This window comes from Sceloporus occidentalis, unplaced genomic scaffold (assembly GCF_023333645.1).
Source record: "Sceloporus occidentalis isolate IW3139 unplaced genomic scaffold, rSceOcc1.0.p SCAF_69, whole genome shotgun sequence".
Lineage (NCBI taxonomy): Eukaryota > Metazoa > Chordata > Lepidosauria > Squamata > Phrynosomatidae > Sceloporus > Sceloporus occidentalis.
In genome coordinates, this window is record NW_028317049.1 from 2,843,376 (window position 1) to 2,866,521 (window position 23,146).

The window sequence follows — 23,146 nt, forward strand, 5'->3', positions numbered from 1 at the left end:
TGGAACAATTTAATGTTGGAGTTGAGCAAGAGCTACTCAACTGGCTGTCTATGGTGAGCAAAACACCTACTCTCAGATGACCAGAAAAGAAAAAGCTTACATGTATATTCTCCACCTTAAATACACAACTCACACCCTTTGGCCTGCTTGGGTCACAAAGTACTGCTGGGACTGGCAGGATCTGTGAGCTCATAAAAACCCTAAAGGCACCAGATCCCATCTGATCTTGGAAGCTAAGCAAAGTCAGCCCTAGTGAGTACTTGGATGGCAGACTGTCAACTCATACCAGGTGCTGCAGGCTATATTACAGAAGAAGGAACTGGCAAAACCACCTCTGACTATTCCTTGCCTTAAAAGAAAAATCTATGAAATTCATAGGGTCGCCATAAGTCAACAGGTGACTTAAATACACACAAGATTTCAAAAACTATAGGATGGGTTTGCATTGTCAATTTCTTTCCCAAGTCACTGCGTGGAAAAGTCTGAAATAACTTTTCAACTTCTCAGCATCACAATAAACTCCAGCCACACTTCATGTGTCTCTCAGTCTGCAAACTCTCCTTTCATTATGCATAGCATGCTTCTGAGAAGGAATGCCCTCAATGGGTTTCAAAGAGAATCCACCCAGCTTTCCACAAATCTCCACTTTGCACATTTGATAGCAAAGATGTATGGGGTTTACAAATGATTTGTTTAATTTATTCCAATTTCAACTGAGCTGTTATACAGGGTCAGAACTTTCTGGAAACTGTTCATTTAGCAACCAGAGAATTCAGAGATTAGTTTTACTTCACAATTTCACCTCCCACTTGAAAGAGGTTTTTTTCCCCTTAACATAGAACATAATAATATACGAAATAAGCTCTTATTAAAGGTTAATCCTTGAATGTAACTGCAAATATCAAAGCCATATTGACAGTACTTTATTAAATTTTTTAGCATGACAGCTATGCTTGTGAGAGACTGGCTTGATGTAACTCAATAAATCTTAGCTTTGCTCTTGTATATTTATCTAGCCTGTTTTAGCCTAGTGCATACTTCCATGAACTCACTTAAGTAAAACACCTCCATCCTTCCAAATCTCCGCTGTAGCCACCACTAAAAGGCATTAATGAAAATCATGTCTGCCATCATGATAGTAAATATTACTAGTGCCTTTACACTGTCCGCTTAGATCTTAGAAACATAATTATTTATCACTAATATCATGATACGGGTTGAATATCCCTTATCCAGAATTACTACAAAATCCAAAATTGGCCACTGGATGATAGAAATGGTGATGCCTTTGCTGGTTCAGTCTACACAAATTTTGTTTCGTGCACCAAATGATTAAAAACTGTGTGTATAAAATTACCTTTGGGCTAGGTGGATAAGGTGGAAGGTCCCATCTTCCAGGCAATTTTGCAATGTTCCCTTCCCCTCGGCTGAAATAACCTTCTCTGAAAACAGCCCAAAAACATCATAAAAGTGGCACCTACATGCCTCGGGAAACACGAATTGGGGGAGATTCTGGAGTCACTAAAAACAGCATGGACACTGAAGACCTCATCTTCTGAACCTCTGATGCAGCCAATTCTTGTGGCAGTATTACACATCACTAGTATAATCCCCATTATAAACCAAGAAGAGGTAACTCCCTTTGTTAAGTCATACAGACCAAAGGTGCTACAAGATTTTTTAGTATTTGTTTTGAAAGGACACTCCTATGGGAAGATCACTTGCTTAAAATCTTAAATTCAGTTAACAAACATCTAAGTGATATCTCCTTTACGTTGGCAGTGCTGTTCAGCAGCAAAACAAATTAAAAGTTGTAAGCACAATGCAAACATTGAAGATAGCATCAAGCAATAATGCAGCAGTTTGTTGGACTTTTTTGCTCAAGTGCAATATCTTATGATTAAGTTCATGCCATTCACTCTAAAGGAGTAAAAAAAAGTGTCAAGATTTTTTGAGTAAAAAAAAAAAAACTGCAAAGGAAGACTGGAAAGAAATTGCAGAACTGGAATGTATCCACAAGCCTCAGTCCAGCAACAGTGGGTTGAACAGAGACGATGGCTTCCTGGCATACTATATATATGTTATAACATTACCTAACCTGCCAGCCATGAGGGCTCTCCTGGCCAGTTCATCACATCTCCTTTCCGGTTCCCACACTCCAATACTCATTCATCTGGTTATCTACTCCTCTTGGCTTTAGGCAACATCTTTCCTCCTATCTTTGTTCCCCCAACTACAATAGTTACAAATTGAACTTGTCATCTCATCTTCATAACCACAAAGTTTTGCATTTCTATTGCAATTCTCATACACACAGCCTGCTTGTATAGTCTGTCCCTGGACCCTCCACTACACTCCATGCACCTGAGGAAAAAGATTCAGTGAGGTTCTACGAGGTTCTCTCTTTCAGTTAAAGGTGCTGCAAGATTCCTTAGCGTAAAGATTACTAAATGGTCTTGATCTAAGGCTTCTCTCCTTCCTCTGTGAGCTTTCTTCTCAAATTCAAGACGCTCCAAAGGAGAACTAGCTCTCCATCAGCAGTACAGTCAATCTCACATTTTTTTAATCTAAGGAACAGAACAGATAAGCAGGAAAAAGTGGCTCGAACTTGCATTTTCCAGAAATGGTTCGATACCCCAAAGTCCACATTGGCTGCTCCCAAGGCAGCCCAAATGTGCATGCTTGACCACATGGCCTGGCATCAAGCCACACTGCTAGGTGATATTTTTTGGCCACCTCCCCACCATGCATGAGCACCGATGCACAAACACACCACTGGTGACTGCCTATTGCCTAGGTGCTGTCCCACTGAATGGATGCCCCTTTGATCGGTCATGCAGAAGCACCTGCGATCCTCCAGCGGTAAAGTGTATTGGAGCATCAAACACTGGCAAAGCACAATCATGCCCCCGCAACATACCCCCTTCACCTCATGCCCCCTCTTGGACTATCTGCTTTGTGTATGTTGTGCTCATATCCACTGAAGGTGTCACACTTTTACCTCTTTGCATTGCTGTTTGGCTCTGTCCTTTTAAAATGTGCACCTGCACCAGTGCGTTTATAAGCAACTTTAGAGTTAGGGTTAGGATGGATATCTCCTTCAGAACCACTCTAGCATCAGGGCGTTTATATGCAGGGTTGAAGGTGCACATTTTCTGGGCTACATTTTCTTTTTGCTCTGGTTTTTAGACCTGGAGTGTGGGGTCAATCTGGTTTCCACCTCAATGTCCCACCTTCAAAGCAGGTTGAAGCCACTTTATTTGGCCTGTGTATTTCACCCCTTAGTTTCTTTTCAGCTTGGAAAAGGCAAAATAGAATAATAAAATCAGAGTTGGAAGGGACCACAAGGACCATCTACCACAACCTCCTGCCAGTCAGGAATATAGCTAAAGCACTCTTGAGACACAGCTGTCTTAATGTCTGCTTAGAGCCCTCCAATGAAGGAGAGTTCACCAGCCACCAAGGCAGGCCATTCCACTAATAAACTGTTCTTACTTCTTGCAGTTTGAATCCACTGGTTCATGTTCTAGTTTGTTCCATTTTCTACACAGAGATGGAATATTTGTGAAAATTTTAAAGCCAGGGGCAAGGAGGGGAAAAGGCTATTTTACCTTTTGGAGTAAATTTTTAAAAAATTAAATAGAAGAATACAGAATAGTACTCTTTATAGACTGAAAGTCATTTTATACTAGCCAGGGGCTCCAGGTCAACTCAGCCTGGCATCCTTCTGTAGGTCGCTAAAATGAATACCCAGTTCGTTGGGGGCATTTAGCTTACTCTTTGTAAACTGCTTACTACATCTGTGAGTTGTATAGAAAATGTACTTGCTAGTTAGAGTTATATTTAGCAACTTTGTACTCTCCTTTTATTACTTTAGGAACATAAAATGTATCATGTATACTTTTGTTTGACATCAAATTTACATGGTTGGTATATTAAAAGTACAATTTGTTCAGAAAATAATTCCATGGTCTTCAACCATACAGAACACCTGAACTGTAAAGTAACTTCTCTGGTTTTGCCAGTTTATGAAAATCAAGCAAGAAACCAGAACGAACAGATGAAAGCATCAACATCAGGAAAACAAAGAACATAATTTTGGTTCCTCTAAAAGTTATCTAAGGCCCCATACAGACAGGCCAAAATAAAGCTGCTTCAGGTCACTTTGGAGGTATACTGTTTAAATAATGCATGCATACTAAGAGTCAGAAGCCGCGCCAAAGCCACGATCCTGTCCTAGGGACTAAAGAGCAGCTTTGGCGCAGCTTCCGGACTCTTAGTACACATGCATCATTTAAACAGCATATCTCTAAAGCAGCTTTATTTTGGCCTGTCTGTATGAGGTCTAAGACTTTAAATTAATTAGAATGATCTGCTACTGTAGAGCGGTGTTTCTCAAGTTATCTGATGTGCGGAAGAGGAGAGATTTTTCCCCCTAATGTGCCATGGACCAGTACCATATTCATGCCTGTTGTCTAAAACAGACATTTCTTTCTTGGAAACTCACCGCAGACTGGCAGCCAATGGCTTTTGCACTGGCACTGTAGTCCATCACTTTTAGTTGCACTGCTGTCTTACACAAGTCTACCTGATACATAATTTATTTACTTTTTAAATAACATGGGGTGAATAAACATATGAACATCTTATCTTTAAAAAAATCTTCATAATTCTAAAAGAAAATGTTTAGAGGGAATACTTGGATGACGCCTTCATAAATGAAGGCACAAAACAAAAGGAGAAATCTAGGTAACAAAAGTAAGAAAATGAACTTCAGCAGGGATCAGTGGAAGTTATCAAAAGTGAAATGTATGAATATGGGATGTGTGACATTTGGCTTGAAAGCAGCGCATATGAAAAGGATCTAAGTGTCTTAGACCACAAGTTAAAAATGAGTCAACAGTGTGATTGCAGTGGCCAAAAAGCCAATGAATTTCTAGGCTAGGAGCCAGAGTGGTATAGTAGTTTGGGTGCTGGACTAAGCCACTCCAGGAAACCAGACCTGAAATCTTCTCTCAGCCATGGAAACCTATAGTAACTGTGTACAAGTCACCCTCTCTCAGCCCAAGAGGCTATTTTCTAATTATTTTTTAAAATTAATTCCTGCAAAGCAATGTCAAGGCCATGTAAAACTCCAACATCTAAATACAACCATACCGTTTGGATAAGTTTTTTTTTAACTTAGCTTAGGTGGTTTAGATACTTAGATACCTTAGGATGCAGCCCCTTGTAATCTGATATTCTCAATGGTTTAATTTAAGAGTTAGGCATGATCCCTAGCATGTTCTCCAAGCACACAATGTAGTAACCTTGCTGATTCCAGGTCTTGATTCTCGGTCTGTAATAGGATAAGAAAATGAGTACTAGCTGCTATTATTATTATTATTATTATTATTATTATTATTATTATTATATCCCACCTTTCTCCCAACGCAGGGACTCAAACCAGCTATGACACTTTGGATTTTCATAGTAGAAGTACAGCATTTAAAATGCAACCAATTTAATAAACCCACAAATACTGCAAAACAGTATTAAAATGTGCCATAAAATTATGTCCCCATCTTCCTTATACCGCCCCAAGGGACTACTGATGTAAGAAACATCCAGAAAATACACAGTCCAACTTTAGGATCACAACTGTACAAGTATGTATATTTAGCCAGAAATAATACCTGTGAGAGATTCAACTGGAAGTAAATATGCACAGGGTCAGACTCCATGTCGCCTTTACCTTCATCTATTCTAAAAGCCTTGGCAGCAGACTAAGGTGCTATGCTGCTTTTAAGGGAAGGGAGTTGGTTTTCATGCAGCCACTTATGCCAGAAATTTACACAAGCATTCCTCAACTCAGTGCCTTCAAGATATGTTGGGATTACATCCTCCATTATCCTCAACCAGCCTACCTAAGTGTGATATAGTGGTCAGAACATCAGCCCAGGACCTGAGTTCAAGTCCTCACTGTGTGACCTAAGGCTGATCCATTTCACTCAACTTGACACATGATGAAGAGAGAAGAAGAAAGCCACATATGCCATCTTGAAATGATTGGAGGAAATATATAAACGTATCAGAATACATATATTTCCTGGATAGCGATTGTGTAACTTGAAATTCTAGCACATGTGAAATGAACCAGGATGGTCCCTGGTGGAACATTTCCTTTTTGAACGTTTCTTCAGAGCCATGCACTGCAATTCTGATATTTAAAATACATTATTTTTAACACATTAACGTTTTTGGAGTCCGCACAACATAAATGCTGCCACTGAAAAAGCAATTTAAATTAGCAAGTCCATTTCGCTGCACACAGATGGCCATTATAAGTAACTTAGGCCTGTTAAAGACTGCCCAAATAAAGCTGCTTGGGGTCTCTTTGGAGGTATGCTATTTAAATGACGCATGGGTCCTAAGAGTCCGGAGGTTGCGCCAAAGCCACACTCCATTCCTAAGCACTGGAGTGAGCTTTGGTGCAGCTTTTGGATTCTTAGGATGCATGCATCATTTAAACAGCATACCTCCAAAGAGACCCCAAGCAGCTTTATTTTGGCAGTCTGGAACAGGCCATACATAAGTTATAAAGACCTCGCTTTCAAGGAATGGCTTGTATTTTTTAATATATTGTACACCACTAGGAATCCCAAAGTGGGAGAAAGACGGGATATAAATCTTGGAAATGAATAAAATAATAATAAGGAATACAGGTTAAATGTCACAATTTACAAGCTGCCACTTTATATCACCTTTCACAAGTTACAAATGGGAAGCCATCACAATTTAGGGAGGGAAGAGGATTTGAAGCTCAATTGGCCAAAATGAACATGGAATAGAAAAACACTTTAAATATGAAAGGTCAAGACAATAAGCCAAAAAAAGCTCAAACGGTTAACATTCAATAAATACAAGAACGGTCATTAATTGGAGATGGTATGCTTCTGAATACCAGTTACATGATAAGTGTGAGAGGCTATTGTATTCATGTCCTGCTTGTGGGTTTCCCAAAGGCATCTGGTTGGCCACTGGATAAAACATGCTATGCAACTACATGGACCCTCAGTCTGCTGTAATACTGTATCTCTAAAGAATGCACATTTAATGAAATGAAGCAGCAAACTTTACAAAACTGGATTTTTTCCCTTAAAGTCATACATTTTCTGTAATGTTAACCACTCGCCCACTACGACTAAGCCACTACTGTAGTGTTTCTGATGCACTCAGGTCCCCATTAAAACACTGAACAAGAACAGCAAGCAACTACTCTGGATGTTTAATGCAATTTTCCCTTTGGCGATCATGAATACAAAGGAATACTTCTTGTTTGTACACATCTTGAAGTATAAAGAGTTCTCTATCCTTAACTGCATGTGTCCTAGTGACGGCACAATCCCTCCCTATCTTTTAAGGCTATCTATCTAAAGAAGACTGATCTGGGGACCATGGAAATATGGGACTTGCTTCAATGTAAACACGAGCAGGACAAAACCTAACAGCTTTTTGAAGTTATATCTACAGTCTCTAAATAATGGGGCATGCTATTTAAATTTCAATAGAATATATATATATAAAACTATTCTAGGGTTATTAATATTACAGAGTTACTACTCTGTAACTAGTTAATTGTTACGAAAATAGATTCAGATCTGAAGATTGTAAGATCTTAAAAGACAAAATGTTAAGAGCAAAAAAATCCAGTTATGTTTATTTATGGGCCCTAACAGACAGGCCAAAATAAAGCTGCTTCGAGTCACTCTGGAGGTATGCTCTTTAAATGATGCATGCGTCCTAAAAGGTCTGAAGCCGCGCCAAAGCCATGCTCCAGTCCTAAGGACTGAGGTGCAGCTTTGGCACAGCTTCTGGCCTCTTAAGATGTGTGTGTCATTTAAACAGCATGCCTCCAAAGTGACCTGAAACAGCTTTATTTTGGCCTGTCTGTATGGGGCCTATATCACCAAATGATGTCCATGAAGATCACCCACTCCCCATACCTTCCTAAGAACCTGTAGGTTAGACAGGTGTGAATTTCTAGAACCATAAATTTTAAGCATTTCATTGTAATCTCTTATCAAAGATTGCTGGTGCCTGTTAAGATTTAAAAGCTACTTGAAATGCCTCACTGCTGACTGCAAAACAAATCACCAGAAGAGGTAAGCCATAAAGGTTAAGATTCAAGATTTTAAAAGTTTAAGTTCTTTCACAGATAACTGTTTCTGCAATAAACCAAAGAACTTGGCTTATATAGTGGTCCTGCCACATTTGCTGAGGTTAGGGGTGAAGGAGCCCATGAATGTGGTGAAACTGCAAATAAAAAAACATACTATTCTTTTTACACAAGAGAACACCTTCCTAGGAATCTCCAACCTCCAATTCAACTCTATGGTTGACCATAGACCAAGTTGACCATAGAATCATGCTGGAGGACCTACAGATGCCTAGAGAAGTGTTCTCTCTTGCGCTGGAGGACCTAGAGATTCCTAGAGAGAACATATAAATCCAAACCGCAAATAATCAAATCCACAGAAGTCAAAGCCGCAAATGTGGAGGTCCAGCTGTAATTATTAATTAACATAAACAATTTATTTTCTATATTCCATTCTGTTGGCTTTATCTCCTAATATATGCATGTAACCTCTTGGACAAACATTCATAGTCATGATCAGACAATTTTTTAAAGATTGATTCTTCATTGGACAAGCAGTAGTTGAAATGCAGGTGGGTCACAGTACGTAAGATGCTAACAGACATAAAATGAGGTGTTTTTATTCTTCTTTTCTCCCTCTCTGACATGGGAGAACTCTAATATGGTGTACGTTTGCCATGTGTACTCATTGTATGTTTTTGGATGAGAAAGGCTAACGTCTTAGGAATTCATGTACTGAAGGAACCCTGGTTTCTTCAAGCCATCTATTTCTTTTAATGAACTATTTATTTCACTGGAATTTAAAGGTTGTTGCACTTTGTTGCTGTAACCAAGGGATGGCCACTACATTCCATGCTAGATGCTTCTTCAGTCATTGGGGAGGAAAGTACATTTTTTCCATATGGCTCATAGGAACTGGGGAGTGGCAGTGAAGATGCAATTATTGATGGCATTGATAACAAATAAGTTTGAATCTATCCCTGCTGCTGAAAAATATGTGCTAAATTATAAGGAGGCATGGTGTGTGGGAGTGTATCTTACTTCAGCATACCTGTTCTGTATTTTCTGCTAGAGAAGAGAGTCCTATTCCTAGAATTGCTGTCTAAAACTACACATAAGTTAAGGCGAGCTTTCGTTAAGGTTTGTTTTTAAAGCAGGTGGCATATTCTCTGAAGATGCCAAAGCCACAGATGCTGGTGAAATGTCAGGAATAAACTCTGCTAGAACAGGGCCACAGAGCCTGAAAAACCCACAAAAAACTATGGATGCCAGCCGTGAAAACCTTTGACTTCACAGATGCCTTATTCTTCACTTCACAGAAATATTGTTCTTCCCAAAGAGGGCTGCCTCTCCATCCCTCAGTTTTGCTGTTGTGTGCCTTCGTGTCGTTTCTGACTTATGGCCCTATCAGGGGTTTTCTTGGCAGGATTTGTCCAAAGGGGGGTTGTTTTTCCTTCCTCTGAGGCTGAGACAGTATGACCTGATTCACAATGCATCTCCTTTTAATCTCATTTACCTTCCTTGAAGGCTACGAATAGTCCATCCCTATGTTGAATTGACTTTCTGAACGAGTTTTTCTTTGTATATTTTTAAATTCCAGGACTTCCCGTTGAGTATGGGAGAGTTCAAAGAGAATTTCTGCCTAATGTTGTATTTCGTTCTGTATTAAAATTCTAGCTGCGGCATTTCTAAAGTATTCTATGTGGTAGAATTGCTGATATGTAACTTTGTATGCTCAGTCAGGGGCATGCTCACTAGCAACAATACTGCCAACATTGCCATTGCTATGGAAAAACAACTCGACAGTTACCTTTTCTCCAAGTATGTTTGCTGAGGAGAGAACAGTGGTTTATAGCTTATTTCTATCTGGGTGGTATTTGGAGTGGCTTTGTGCTAGACACAGGTAACCTTTAGCACTGAAATCTTCCATAGACCTGAAGACTTAGCATCCAGCACTGACCTTTCTCCCCATTAGGGTTACAAATACATAACAACACACATTGTTAATACAGGTGGTTTCCCTTTTGCACTTGAAAGCATTGCACACCTAATAATTTATCATTTCTTAAATCATAAAAAAGCAACTGGAAAAGAGCTCAGTTTGAAAGAAATGCACCTTTTAAATGGTCTTATTAGCCATCGCTGACACCATCCAATTTGATTCTGCTTATCAAATATGCTGAAATGCTTAACTGTGCCACTTACCTCCCCCCCCTCAAAAAAGCTGCAAGAATTTTAGTAGAAAATCTAATACATGTATTATTACTATTGATTATATAAAATATCTTGTTTAAAATGGAATATCATCTTAATCCAAAACCTATTAGAAATTTGCAATCTTTGGTATCTCAAAAGTCATTTAACAGTGAATTGTTAAATTGTTATTTTTATGTGTATGTGAAGAAAGCCTGAGTGACTGAGCTTCAGCATTAAACACAATATTCTGTGTATCCTGTTTTATAATCAGGGCTTTTCTATTGGACATAAACATTAGGGACACACTGAAGAAATCATCCAGTTTGAAACCGCTTTAACTGCCTGGGCTCAAGGCTAGGGAATTCTGGGCACTGTAGTTTTGTGAGGGATTTAGCCTTCTCTGTCATAGAGCTCTGGTGCCATAATAAACTACAATTCCCAGGATTCCCTTCTACTGTGTTTTGGACCCTAGCCTCCAATCTGTTACTACAGATTCTGATATGAATCTGATCTTGTGCTCCTATTATGCCCTCCAAATATTCTGAGTTTGTGATGTGTGTGTCCAGTTCTTAACTATTGGTATTTATGACTACCACAAAGCAGTCACTTCGATCTCACAGAATAGCTTTCGTCCAACAACTACAGACTCTAGGACTGAAAAAGAGTTCTTACTTCTTATACTTACTCAGGAGATACATAACATACCACTGTTAAGCCCAGTTGGTTCAATGGGATTTTATTTCAACTATGTGTGCACAATACTGCATACTAGCTTTTGAATTTGAGTATATAATACTGCATCCTAAAGCTTATTATTTGAGTCTGTGTGTAGTTGTTTGACAGAGGCCTGTTCCAGACTGCCAAAATAAAGCTGCTTTGGGTCTCTTTGGAGGTATGCTGTTTAAATGATGCATGCATCCAAAGAATCCGGAAGCTGCACCAAAGCTGCACTCCAGTGCTTAGGAATGGAGTGTGGCTTTGGTGCAACCTCCGGACTCTTAGGACCCATGCATCATTTAAATAGCATACCTCCAAAGAGACCCCAAGCAGCTTTATTTTGGCAGTCTGGAACAGGCCTATGACTCTGAAGTCCAGGGTTCGAATCCCTGCTTGGCCATGGAAACTCACTGGGTGACCTTAGGCAAGTCACACTCTCTCATCCTCCGAGGATGGAAATGGCAAATGCCCTCTGAAGAAACTTGCCAAGAAAACCTCATGACAGGTTTGCCTTAGGGTTGCCATAAGCCAGAAGCAACTTGAAAGCACACAACAACAACAGACAAATAGAAATCTACCTTGGCTTGGGGAAGTACAACAGACACATGAGCAACGTGGCCAAAGCTTTTGGATGCTTAGCCTATAAAGGTTCAGTCATTCAGCAACTATTACTTAATGACTATTTATATTTACATTTAGATTTAATGTTATACATTAAAGGTTAGCGCAAACAGTTGGTACCTATGCTTATTCGAAAATGAATTCCCAAGAGGAAACATGATTTAAATTGGTTATTTACATTGGTTTATACAAAAACAACCCACACTAACCAACAATACAGCTCACATAGTTGTATTGTAGGAATGCTCAGAGCCATAGACCAGCGACACTTAAGACACTAGTTCCCAAACTTTGGTCCTCCAGATGTTTTGGATTCAGCTCCCAGAATTCCTGACAGACAGCCAAGCTGGCTGAGGCTTCTGGGAGTTGAAGTCCCAAACACCTAGAGGACCAAAGTTTGGAACCATTGTCTTAAGAGAGCCATGTGATCCCAATCTCTGATGCAGATAGATGCCATCCATACCTTGGATAAAGATTTCTAGTTGTGCGATTATTTTGTATTTGAGCAATCCTAACAGTACACACCAAGTCTGTCAAACTAAAAAGAAGCTTTTAATTTGATTCTTACAGAAAGAAGACAGTTGACTATGCCAAGCGCAACGTGAGTCCGGTAATGGCTCCTCTGGAACCTCACTTTAATAAGAAACATTAGTGCTTAGCCATCAGTAATGAATACTAAAGACTTGCCCAGCCAGGATTGCTGCAAAACAACACCCAGAAAAGTAGTTCGTATCTATAGTCTTCATCAAAAGTTACATTAATCTGTTTAAACCACAATATTCCATGATTACAAAAATAGTAATGAAACTTTATCACATGGATCTCTCAAGGCTAGCTAAATACTGTCTCGCTGACAGAAGCAGGAGTCTGGTTATGACCGCTGGCCTCCAAGGTAACAAGACAAGCATGTTCTTTTGCATTGTGTATTTTCTGACTTTCCGTTATGGTTCACTCAAATCATGACAGAAATTATTCCTAGCCACCTTTCCTTTATCCTTGCATAAAGATTGTCAGTTTAGCCTATGTGCAATTCTGCCTATAGATTTTAAATATATATTGTTAAAATGATCCTACTCAGTTTCGAAAGGTTCAGGAAGACACAGATGATATGCAGCTGGCCTTCCTCCAGTTGCGGCTTTGACTTTTGCAGCTCTGATTGCTTGTGGATTTGATTAATATGTTCGCTCTAGGAATAATCTCGAGGTCCTCCAGAGAATTTCTGCTGGAAGGTGACCAGAGTTGCACTGGGGGACCTAGAGAAGACTCTTCTCTAGGCATCTATAGGTCCTCCAGCATGAGTCTATGGTCAAATTCTGGCAGATGTTGACCACAGAGTTTGGCTGGAGGACCTAGAGATGACTAGAGAGGTGTTCTCTGAGGTTTAAAAACCCAGGGTTTTGTTATTTATGGCCCCTAACGCCAGCAAATGTGGAGGGCCCACTGTATATCCCTCTCTCATTCTACCTTCACAACCATCTTAGAGACACTCTAACAAAAGGTCAACCTCCAATGGCCTCATAGTTGAGCAGGGATCCGAATCTGGCCTCCCACACTCTCACTGGAGTAATAGTTATTATTTGGTAAAGAGAGAACTCAATCCACATTTCAAAATCATTCCAGAAGATCAAAGCTTTTAACAGAACAATAAAAATGTTATTATCCTCTTTTAGAACAACCAGCAGAAATCTTTAACAAGTAGAAAACTAAAAAGGTTCTGAAAAGGCAACCTTTATTAGAAATATTCATACCACAGTCCCAATCTGATATGCATACCAATGAAAACCCCAGTAAACCACCATGGGAATCCATGTCAAATGGCATATTTGCCAAATCATGCTACGCACGACACAGATATTAGAGAATAAGTCAACTAATCCAGAAGGAGAATAGACTGAAGAATGCATGATGAAAAAAGGCTAAGGACAATACTGGTTTTGATCCTCCACAAAAGAGACTCAAGACCAGTATGATCCTTTTTTTCACTATTTTTACTATTCTACATAGATCATGAACTATGTATGAGAGATAGAATTCAAAGATATAGCTTGTTAGAGAGAGATCTTGTAGCACCTCTGAGACTAACTGAAAGAAAAACTGGCAGCATGAGCTTTCATAGACTTTAGTCTACTTCCTCAGATGCATTTGGTTGAGTGGAAGCCAGGTACAGACATATACAGTATATGCCATATTGGTATGTGCCAGTGGCATATATATGTCTGCACCTGGCTTCCACTCCATCAAATACAGCTGAGGAAGTAGACCTAAGTCTATGAAAGCTCATGCTGCCATTTTCTTTCTTTCAGTTAGTCTCAAAGGTGCTACAAGGGCTCTCTATGTATGAAAGGCTAGAGCCCCAGTGAATACAACAAGGCTTATTCCCAGATAGCATTATTCAAAGCATCAAGTTTAACTACATACCTCTTCTGCTACATTATGAAGCTATTTAAGGTACATTTCACAATTAAATGAGTGGGAACAACACAAGGTAACAGTGCCATAGAGCAAACAGATGTTTATAAAAGGTTAAAGGCATGAAACAGGTATTCTTTCACTAAAGATGTTGTTCTACAGTGGGGCATAAGTATATATGACCCAGGACTGCAATTGTCTACCCCTTACATACACACAAGTGCATCAGTTAATGCTAGTCCGCTTAGGACAACTACAACCTTTGTTCTGCGCTTGCCATGTGTCACTATGACAGATTATCTACCTAAGTACTTTACAAAGTAGAAAGGTTCCAACTCTGACCACACTAAATGTGAGCAGGATATTAAAGATGTCCAAAAGGTTATTAATGCAATCAATCTACATTATATGGCAATCAAAGAATATAATATAATTATTTTGAGATAAAAAAATCAAAGCAACAAACATGAAGCAGCAATTCCTAATAGAAAAGGGGTGCATATTTAACTTACTCACCTCTACTTTGAGTACAACTATCTATAAAGGCATTCAAATCTTTCTGAGTCCTGGACTACAGCAAAAAGCAACATGTGTGGCACTGTAGTTCAAGCACAAGTATATTGAATACCTTGCCACGGACTTCACTACACGTTTAAACATGAAATACAACTGGATGTCCTTCAACCAAGCCAGAGGATGGTGTAACCAAGCCTCATGTAGGACACTAAAGAAAAATAGATCAGTAATTTGGCAATGGATCTTGGAGTTGGAGGGAACAAGAGGCTGATGTGATAGACCATGTTCTGATGTTCCAACAGCACTACATGATATTGAACACAAACACATGATGGGAAATTATACAAAGAATGCCACACAAAATACAAGATACAACTTATAAGCAACTGCTATAAGGTAAGGCGAGGGAAGACTTTTCTGAATGGATCCATTATACTACCAATCTTTTCTTTCCAAACATACATTGCCTTCCTATATCCAACACAGTGTCAACTCAAACCTCAAGGTCAATCTGTCCGGATGAATTAAAGTTGTAGAGTCCTCTGATATTGGCACCTTAACAACTAAGCCCTCCTTGGTCTGAAGAAATGGAGGAAACAAAGATCAGAAGGCACACTGCACAAGAGATTCTGCAAATCACGAACGAACAGTTTAAATTTGCACCCTACTATGATAAGAATCAAATTATTGTGCTTTGTCTGATACAATCTATGTATTTCTACCCTACTTAAGGATTGGATTTGCCATGACAAAGATGGAATTTCAATGAGAATGCTGCCATCCTTCATTAGATAAGTGTGGGGAAGAAGGAAACATCGTGTTTACCATTTTGCCAAAGGATTTCCCACATCCTTTGTCCGGCATTTCTACCATGCTCCTAAAATACATGAAAGGGAACAATTAGCAAACAGAACTAAAACATTTATCGTCTGACAACTGAAGCGCCACACTAAATTTGATCATACTGGGGAGGGAGAGGTCGATAGTGAAGGCAAGGTAGCTGCAGAAACCTACATTCATCCACAATACGTAAATCTGGCATGTACTATTTGTACAAATACCCCACATAGTTGTATCGAGATTTTTCACTTAAACCAATTCACTCAAAATAAAAACCGACAAATAAAAATCAATCCACGCTGGAGAAAGATAATAAGACAAAACAAAATGCCTTTGCTTTCAAGCAATGACTAGTCACTTTACTGCTAGACGAATCGAGATCCCACCCTGCAGCAGGGAAAAAAATACACACAAGAACATTGCATTTGCTTGATTTCTGCACCACTAGACTCCTCCCTACAGAAGAGACTTCATTGTTACTGCAATTACTATTCCCTTCACCCTGGTAAAAAAAAGCACAAGCAGAAGGGGGGGATTTACTATGTAAAGGGCAATCTAGCAGTTTCACAGCTTCTGCCTTACTCCACCCTGATTCTCCTCTCCTCAATGGCTGTACTTGCCCACCGTAAACAGTATCCAGCCAAACAAGAGCATGCAGCAACATCCGCGACAAACTAGGCATCTCTGGCAAAGGCTTTTGTTAAAAGTGCCTTCTTTGTTCAGCATCACGATTCGTTCCTGAGATGCTCAGAACCAATCTGGAATATTTTTATGTATTTAAAAAGACTCCCTCCCCGCCCCCACCAGACAAAAGGCAGTTCAGTAGTGCATAAATACTTAATAAATAATAAATCAATACCATTTCCCCCCTTCCCCCTATAAACAGATCCTCATGCATTCTACGAATGACATTTGCAAGTGGCAAGATGTTTCAAAATTGGCAAAATAAAACCCCAAATAGATAAATAGGTTACTGTCGCTAAAGACATCTCACCATTATTTTCCCCCCGGAGTGATGCTCAAGCTGCCTTAATACATCATTTAGTAACCAAACGTTCACTGGCTAGAAAATACATTTGACTCTGCAACAAACAAGCCCTACTGCAGCACCATTGGGACAGTTGTTTAAATCGCTTCTACCAAGACAAACGGGGTGGGATGTTACAAAGGATGGGTACAGCATCTTCCGCCGACAATACTCCTCTGTGAAAACAAGCAAGCCGCCCCCAACTTTTTCATTAAGGTGACAGAAGAGACTCCGCAAAACCAAAGGCTTCCGATAAAAGATGCACTTTTTCAACAAACACCGTAATGAGGGTATCTTTAGTATTTTACTTTATCCGCCTTACACATAAAAGGGGAAAAAAAGAAAGGTCTATGCTTCCAGCAACAAGGAGGTAACCCCCACGTCGAATGTTATCTTCAGTCCCTTCATCTTCCATCGCGTTTGCCTCCTCCCATTTTTGCTGCAGCTTGCTTTGAAGGTCTGAGCCATCTCCTATCAATGCTTTTTCTCTTACTCACACTGCAGGGAGGCGAGTGAGAAAAGGGCCTCTTCGACAGAAGACCAGATTAGAGTTGCCAGACACCTCTCTGTTTTCATGTCCACAGGTCCCTTATTTTAGTGATCCAAATCCCTTCAGCTTTGTCATTTGTTTGTTTTACCAAACAGCTAGGCCACCTTGCCACACATTTATGGTAAAGAAGAAGGAAATACAACAAAACCCTAACAGCAGCATAAGGGAAATAGGATCTACAATACAGGAGCTGAAATACAAGGTTCAAGATACGGTCTCAATCTTGACTTCTTTAATTCTAGGCCTTCATGAAGGCCATTATTACCATCACCTCCTCCACTCTTATTTCTTGCTAGGTCACCAGAAGAAAACCACATTAGGGAATGCAGATGGTCAAGTAAGAGCGACAGGGATAAAATATGAAGGAGAGGAGCTAAAATTCTAGGCCTGGGAGACAAAGCTTACAGGGAAACTATGCTGGAAATTTAACAAACTTATACGGAGGTGGGGAGTAGGCAGGCATGAACAGATTATGGGTGGCAAAATATGGGGTTGTACTACTAGGAGCGGAAGAGGCAGAGAAACCTAATTGTATGATATGGGGATCCTGAATCGGGTTGTGTGGGATTTACAGAAGGCTGTAGCCACATAACAGAGGCTACAACAAAAGTAATATAGATATTCCAGTTTCAGCAAGCTGGAAGAATGGGCTCACAGTTATGATGGGGGTCCCTTTTGACAAGCAAACAGAGGCTTGTGTGTTGCTGCAGGAAACAGCCTTCTGGATGCTAGCAGCTAAAACAGCAAGGGCTAGTGGAAGGGAAAAGAAACTGGACCGGAGAGCAAAAAGGCCTTTAGAAAAGCAGTACCAGAGTGACAAAGCAAATAAATGGAGGGGGAATGAAAGAACGAGCAACAGAGGCAGCTGAGAGAGGCTTTGGAGGTGGAAGGGAGAGGTACTGACAAATTAGGCTGAAAACAGATGGCTGGAGGATGAGGGGAATACGAAAAGCAAAGGAAAGATGGAAGGACAGAAGGTGACTGACCTAGTAAACCACGCAGAGGAAAAAAAATGCTGAGGTGAGAGGAATGGAAAAATGCAGCAGGTAAGGGAATCAAGAAGCTATGGCAGAATCCAGAGGCTGAAGAAATGTGGGAGGCATGAGTTAGGATCCATTAGGGCTGAAGCAGAGAAGGATGCTAAGAATCCAGAGAGCAGGTGTAAAATCACCTCCCTTCTTTCTTTCCTACAGAAAATTATTTAATGGGCATGTGACAGGTTCTCCATTAAAAACAATGACAGGAGGAGTGTTGCACGTGAAGTGAGGGCATCTACATGAGCAGACAGACTAGATGCGGAAACAACAGGCCCTATCCTCCTCATTACAAAGAGTCATTTGTGCCCCATATCACACACCCTTCAAGGGAAGAGAAGCAGGAAGGGAAAGGCTATTTCGCATGCCATTAGACTAAGGTTAGAAGTGTCACCTATCAGAGGGGTGTGGATGGGAAGAAACAAGGGGCAGTTACACTCCCATTAGGAAGGGTGGCTCTTAAATGGGGGAGGCAGGATGAAAGAGAGAATCATCTTTATCCCATTAGAGACTGAGAAAGGGTCATCTGCCAGAGAAAAGTGTTATGTGAATGTTAAAGGGGGTAATCATACCCCTCCACATACCACAGAAAGACCCAAAAGGGGAAGGAGGCAGATACTGTATAACCTATTTTGAAAAGAGGTGGAGATGGATGAGGAGGGGGATCCTCACTGTGTGAAGGATGGGGATGGAGGTACAGGGAAGAAGAGGGCAGGGAGGAGAATAAATGTGTGCGAAGAGGAAATGCTGGACCATGTGCTTGAACAACAGAAGCTGCATGAAGGAGACAAAATGTTTTGAAGTGTGTGTGTGTGTGTATGAGGGAAGGTAGGCACAATGCATGTGGGTGGAAAACAGGTGGGGAAGGAAGGAAGAAAGGAAGGAAGGGATGTTGAGTGAGAAAGGAGGAAAAGCAGCTTCATCTTTCCCAAAGGTATCCACCTCCTCCACTTTTCTCACCTTGTCATGGATGGAGAAAAATAAATAAAAGGCATGGAGTGGGGGGAAGGAAAGAGATAAATGAGGCATTATTTATTATTATTACTTATTGTTACTGTTGTTATGGGGGAATCTATTCTCTGTCTCACCTCTTTCTTTAAAAAAAAGAACAAAATCTTGTCTCTGCCATAGTGTCTGTTCTGGGGAAAAATAAAATGGTTGTGGCAGATTATAATATATATATATATACACACACAGGAGAGAGAGAGTGTGTGTGTGTGTGTCTTTAGTATTCTCTGGGGTTTGGATCCAGGACCCCCATAGATACCAAAACCTGTGGATGCTGAAGTCTCATGAAAAACAATGGCATAGTAAAATGGTATCCTTGTTTTTAATGGGACTTCAGCATCCACAGATTTTGGTGCCCATGGGGTCTTGGATCCCTTATATAAAATGGCAAAATCAAGGTATGCTATTTGGAATTTGTACCTTTCTGGAATATTTTCAAGCTGTGGATTCTTGAATCCATGGATTTAAAAAATCCATAGATGTGGAGGCCTGACTAAATAGGTGATTCAAAAAGAATGGTGTAAAAACCAAATAAGAACAGCTTGAGTTTTGCACCGTTCTTTTTGAATCACCCATATCTATAGATATAGATATCTAGAGAGAGATATATCCATGGAGAAACAAAACCTCTGAACGTGGAGGATTGGCTGTAGGTGCATATATGTATATATAAATACAGATATAGACATACAGTTGGCCCTCCACATCCACAGATTTTTCCTCCTCTGGATCTAAGCATCCACAGCTTAAAGATAATTTTAAAAAAGCTGTAAATTCCCACTAGCGAATCTGGATTCTGCCATTTTAGACAAGGGACACCGCTTCACTATGTTGTGGCATTCAATAGGACTCCTTGAATCAGCCTGTATATATAAAAAGAAAAGAAGAATGAATGAGAATAAACTATCTACAAATATATAAATATATATATTTGCAGTCTATATATATATGTGTGTGTATGCAGTGTGCAAATATGTAGATAAAATATATATTTGAAGTCTGCAAATACATAAACATATATATATATATATATATATATATATATATATATATTTGCAGTCTGCAAATGTATACATTTTATATATAAATAAATATAAATGGTCTACAAATATATGTATATATGTGTGTGTAAGGAAAACAGGGGAGACATGGCAGGGAGGAACCCCTTCCCACCATAATGATGATGATAATGATGATGGGGGGTCATAAAGTGTCATCTCCTCATTCCCCCCCCCTTTTCCTCCTTCTTCCCCCCTCCCCATCTCTCACAATATGAATATCCTTCTTTCATTCTTCCGCCTTCTTCTTCTTGTCCCTTCCTCTCTCTCAATATCACTATCTCTCTCTAAATACCCCTCCCTCCCTCCTTTTTCTTCTCCTTCTTCCTCCCTTCCCTCCCAATATCCTTCTCAATCAATATCTCTCAGTCTCAATAGTCCTCCTTCATCCCTCCTTTTTCATCTCCTTCCTCTCCCTCCCTCTCAATACCAACATCAGTATCTCAATCTCCCTTCTTCCTCCCTTTTCTTCTCCTTCTTCCTCTCCCTCTCTCAATATCCCTCTCTCTCAATATCAATATCTCTCTCAATATCAATATTCCTCCCCCATCCCTCCTCCCCCCTCTCAATATCATCAATATCTCCTTCAATATCAACATCCTTCCTTCCTCCTCCTTTTTCTTCTCCTTCTTCCTCTCTCTCTCAATATCCTTCTCAATCAATTATCTCAGTCTCTCTCAATATCCATATCCCTCCTTCCTCCGATTTCTTATCTTTCTTCCTTGCCCTTCCTCTCTCAATTATCCCTCTCTCTCAATATCACTATCAATATATTTCTCAGTATCAATATCCCTCCCTCTTTTTTCTCCTCCTCCTCCTCCCTCCCTCCCTCTCAATATCAATCTCTCTCTCTCTCTCTCTGAATATTAACATCCCTCCCTCCTTTTCCTTCTTCTTCCTCTCTCAATCCCTCAATCTGAATATCCCTCTCTCCTCCTCTTCCTTTCTCCCCTCCCCTCTCTCAATATCTCCCTCAATATCAATCTCCTTTCTTCCTCCTCCTCCTTTTTCTTCTCCTTCTTCCTCCCTCTCTCAATATCCTTCTCAGTCAATATCAATATTTCTCAACATCCATATCCCTCCTTCCTCCCTCTCAATATCAATCTCCCTCCCTCTCTCCTTCTCCTTCCCATCCCTCCCCTCTTTCTCAATCTCAACATCCCTCCTTCCACCCTCTTTTTTCTTCTCCTTCTTCCTCTCCCAATATCCCTCTCTATCAATCTGTGTCTCAATATCAACATCCTTTCCCTCTCTCCTTTCTCTCCTCCTTCCTTCCTTCCCTCCCTCTCTCTCTCTCTCCCAATATCCCTCCCTATCAATCCCTTCCCTCTCTCCTTTCTCTTCTCCTCCTTCCTTCCTTCCTTCCCTCCCTCTCTCTCTCTCTCCCAATATCCCTCTCTATCAATCCCTTCCCTCTCTACTTTCTCTCCTCCTTCCTTCCTTCCTTCCTTCCTTCATTCCCTCTCTCTCTCTCTCCCAATATCCCTCTCTATCAATCCCTTCCCTCTCTCCTTTCTCTCCTCCTTCCTTCCTTCCTTCCTTCCCTCCCTCTCTCTCTCTCTCCCAATATCCCTCTCTATCAATCCCTTCCCTCTCTCCTTTCTCTCCTCCTTCCTTCCTTCCTTCCTTCCCTCCCTCTCTCTCTCTCTCCCAATATCCCTCTCTATCAATCCCTTCCCTCTCTCCTTTCTCTCCTCCTTCCTTCCTTCCTTCCTTCCCTCCCTCTCTCTCTCTCTCCCAATATCCCTCTCTATCAATCCCTTCCCTCTCTCCTTTCTCTCCTCCTTCCTTCCTTCCTTCCTTCCCTCCCTCTCTCTCTCTCTCCCAATATCCCTCTCTATCAATCCCTTCCCTCTCTCCTTTCTCTCCTCCTTCCTTCCTTCCTTCCTTCCCTCCCTCTCTCTCTCAATATCCCTCTCTATCAATCCCTTCCCTCTCTCCTTTCTCTCCTCCTTCCTTCCTTCCTTCCTTCCCTCCCTCTCTCTCTCAATATCCCTCTCTATCAATCCCTTCCCTCTCTCCTTTCTCTCCTCCTTCCTTCCTTCCTTCCTTCCCTCCCTCTCTCTCTCAATATCCCTCTCTATCAATCCCTTCCCTCTCTCCTTTCTCTCCTCCTTCCTTCCTTCCTTCCTTCCCTCCCTCTCTCTCTCAATATCCCTCTCTATCAATCCCTTCCCTCTCTCCTTTCTCTCCTCCTTCCTTCCTCCCTCTCTCAATATCAACGGGCGCGGCGGCCATTTTGAGAGCGAGCTGGGAAGGAAGCGAGGAGGAGGGAGCCGTGGCCGTCGGTGACTCCTCATCCTCCGGGGCCTCCTTCCTTCCTTCCTTCCTTCCTTGGACCCCCCCAAACCCCCCAACCATGGAGTCCCCCAGAGCCCTGCTGGGACCGAAAGAGCCGGTCTTACCGGCGGCGCTGCTGCTGCTGCTTAGAGGCCGCTCCCATTCACCGTTTCCTGAGCCTCGGAGCGGAGAAAGGAGGAGGCGAAGGCGGCGGCGGCGGAGGAGGAGGAGAAGGGGGCCCCGAAAGAAGATGGAGGCGGAGGAAGGGTGGGGCGGAGGCAGAGGCAGCGAAGGAGGCGGCGCTCCTCCTCCTCTCCTCTCCTCTCTTTCTGGGGCTTCTCCTTCAACGGAGGCCCGCTCTGCTCAGGAAGGAAGGGAAGGAGAAAGACGAGGAAATGGAGGAAGAGGAGAAGGGAGCCAGGAATAGCAGCAGCCGCCGCCGCCTCAGGGCCCGGTCCGAGCACTGCGCATGCGCCGACAGGAAAGGAGGGAGGAGGAGGAGGAGGAGGCTGGAGACCATCTTGGGGGAAGGACAAAGATGGCCGATTCCCGGCATGCACCGCGCGCGCTCAGCGACGACGACGACGACGAGGCCTGGACTCGACTCCCGGCATGCACCGCGCGCTCTGAGGGGAAGGCCGTTCAGGCTCACCCTTCCCTCGCAAAAAACAAATACATATTATTATTATTATTATTTACTCTAGAGTACTCTACTCCCTTTCTCCACTCATAATGAGCTACCCATATTAACGC

The 23,146-nt window shown here is 41.3% G+C and overlaps 1 protein-coding gene across 2 annotated transcripts in view; it reads right to left on the reverse strand.

Moving 5' to 3' along the window:
- The window catches only part of PAFAH1B1 (platelet activating factor acetylhydrolase 1b regulatory subunit 1), a 58,293-nt gene extending 35,405 nt beyond the window's left edge, over positions 1–22,888 (reverse strand). The window contains exon 1 of one of the 2 annotated variants that reach the window (XM_089494155.1): positions 22,519–22,888. The gene's annotated coding sequence lies outside the window, so the exon portion shown is untranslated. The remainder of the gene's footprint in view (positions 1–22,518) is intronic. The other variant, XM_089494156.1, reaches the window with a different exon arrangement.
- Positions 22,889–23,146: the final 258 nt, after the last annotated feature.